Genomic DNA, 3,123 nt, shown 5'->3' on the forward strand with positions numbered 1-3,123 from the left:
TCTGGTAATCCTGAACCCCACCTTTTGGAATTTGCTTTGGCCTGGATGGATTCCCCCAGGCCTGCTTATTGGGAGGAATGTGGGTTAGGGCAAACTTGCCACTTAGTGCCTGGAAACAACACTTGTCCCTTTGCCTCTAGGTCATACCCTGAGGCCATACACCGTGGCTGAGCTCTCTGCTCTCCCTGCTGAGGGAAATAAATATTGAACAGAAAATGTGGACACCAAAGCAGTCCATGCTTCCTGGGGGAGGTGCTGCAGGTGTCCTGACTTTGGCCACGCCCACCCTGGAGTAGATGTCAAATGCACTGCCTGCAGCGATCCACTGGTCCACTGGGCTCTCACACTTACAGCCCTTGAAGCCCAATCTTTATAGTTCGATCTTAGCGCCACAGGGCCCATTAGACCTGACTGGAGGACATAACTCTATTAAGGATCCATGTTTTTGAGCCGCCCCCTCCCCCTGCGCCGGCAAGGTAGACAGAACTGTGACCACCAACAGAAAAGGCCCAGTGGCCCACGGAGGGGCAGAGCTGCCAACCACTCCTGCAAGGTAGGCGGGCCTGCGACCCACCTGCAGAACAGGCGCAGCGGCCTGCTGAGAGGCAGAGCCGCCCGCTCCCCCCGCGCCTGCAAGGTAGACGGAACTGTGACCACCAACAGAACAGGCCAGACCTGCAACCGACAGACAGAACAGGCCCAGTGGCCTGNTTTTCCCAGTAGGCCCTTTACACAAGACCCCCTTCCCTGAGTAAATCTGCAAGGAGGCACCTCTTGCACATCATGTTCTTGCATCTCCAATCTCTCCACAAGTCCCACTACCTGACCTGCCATCCTTGCTCTCATCTGGCTGGTGAACTCTCACTAAATCCAACATCCATCTCCAACATCACCTCCTCTGTGTTTTTTCCTGAATCTCAGGCCTCAAGTCTTTTATGTTCCTTTAGACTTTGTACCCACATTTATTGGAAAGATTTTCAAACTATGTGGCCTCCCCTGACACCATAGGAGCCGTTCTAGGTCACAGATTATGCCTTACCCACCAGTGCCTCCCCCAGAATGTGGCCAGGAGCAAATCTTGTGTCGGATGAATGAATGTCGGGTGAACAGAGCCCTTGCCTTCCACTACACAGAAATTAAATCAGCAGCATCTCTTGAGTCACATTTCCCCAAATATCAGTTACTCCTGTGAAACTTTCACTGTTTCTGTCATGTCCACGTTTCAAAAATGACTTAAGGTTTTTCTAGGAGTCACTAAAAAGAACACAGCCTAGCAAGCACTTTAAAATCAGAAACTCAGAAAATGTCTTGGTGATTTGTCTGATCTGACCTCTCCATCCTTCTAGCCCCCAGGCAGTGTTTCCTTGCTAAATCTTTCTATTCCCAGGCATGGCTGACCACGCAGCTATCACTCAAACAACAACCCCTGCTCCCACTGGCTTCTTGTCATTCTTACATTATTTTCCAGTGCACCTTCACGTAAATTTATAAGTGTTCATACAATTTTTAAAAAGTTTGTTCTCTACAACCAGAAACTGGTCTACAAATCTTGAGGCACCTGGGCTACCCTTGAGGAACTGTAATTGAAGAGATGTTCTTCCTGAAAACTCATAATGTGTTCATTTGCAAAGCTTTGTGGCACATCCCCTGGCTGATACGTTGGTCACTGAGAAGAGGCTGTTGACTTGAGGATTTCTGTCTTCCAGATGATCAAACAGAAACTCAGGAACACAGCAGTGCATCATGAAGGCCCTCAGATGGATGTCCTGGCACACATTGCTGTGACCTAAATCCCTGTCACTTACACTCCAGCCCTGCAGGTCTACTTCAACCAGTCCAGAGCCTGAAGAAGGCTCCCTGTGTCCTTTACAATAGAATTAGATATTGATTCTCCTCTTTCTGACAGAGAAGTGTAAGAGAAAATCAGAACAATCATTTTCAACATACGGACGCTATGCCTAGTGCTCCCTGACACTAACATTGCTGCCACAGAGGAACCAGTTGCCCAACTAAATGCTGGGCCGGCAGGTGGGCTGGGCACTTGAAGATCGGAAGAGGCCTAACAGCACACAGGGCAGTGTGTGCCTGGGAAGCCAGGGGCTGGTCCTCAGCCTGGACTTCACACACACAGATTCCAAGGGTCACCACGGACCACTTCCTTTACCCAGCAGAACACACGTCACAGTTCCAAAAGGTCCCCAAAGAAACACAGCCAGGAAGGGCTGACATTCTGCAACTTCATAGACTTCCTCAGTCCCAACCCTGAGTTCACCCCTCAATCCCCAGACTGCTGCCAGGCCCTGAGACCTCGGTGGCCTTGCTCATTTATTTTTCCTTATCTCTATATAAGGAGTGTAATTAAGACAATACGGAAATGCCATCCTCCACACAAGTTGTCACATTTTCTCCCATATAATTATGTCGGAGATTCCCAGTCCTTAGCCACTTGGGCACTGTATCCAAGATGGTGGCCAAATCCACATACCAGGGTTAATCTTGGTTAATGCTTTTAAGAAGCTCTTTTAAATCAGCTTGGCTCTTTTCTATTTGACAAAATGTTAATGCAGTCTATGGATGTGCACATTTTATATGATTGCTTTATAGTTTCCACAAACAGTTATAATATATAATAGTTGGTATATAGACTATATATTAACTTTATATAGATAATACACATACATATTATATATATGTAAACTATAAATTAATTATAAAACATGTGCGTGTATATAAAATATATAAAATATATTCATATAAGATATATGAATATATATGTAGATAATACCCAAGATTTACAATTAAGAAAGCTTATCTTGGAGCCTTCTAAATTAAATCTCACTTCACTTGAGAGAACATTGAATTATCTAATTTAACTATGAGAGAGATGTTTGAGACTTATGCTATTCATTTCCTCTCATCTTCAAATTCACCCTTTATCACCTGCATTGAAAAAATGGATATGGGCTCTTTTCACTGATTTTCCAATACTGAACTTCATCAGTAGAGAGCACTAGAGAGCCAGGCATTCCACTCCCTGGTTCAATTTCCTACCTGCAGACTCCAGGCCTCTGAGCTCAGCTCCTGAGCAGCCTGCAGCTTCTCAAGCACCCAACCCCCTGCAGG

The sequence above is a fragment of the Marmota marmota genome, unplaced genomic scaffold (assembly GCF_001458135.2).
Source record: "Marmota marmota marmota unplaced genomic scaffold, marMar, whole genome shotgun sequence".
Taxonomy (NCBI): Eukaryota; Metazoa; Chordata; class Mammalia; order Rodentia; family Sciuridae; genus Marmota; species Marmota marmota.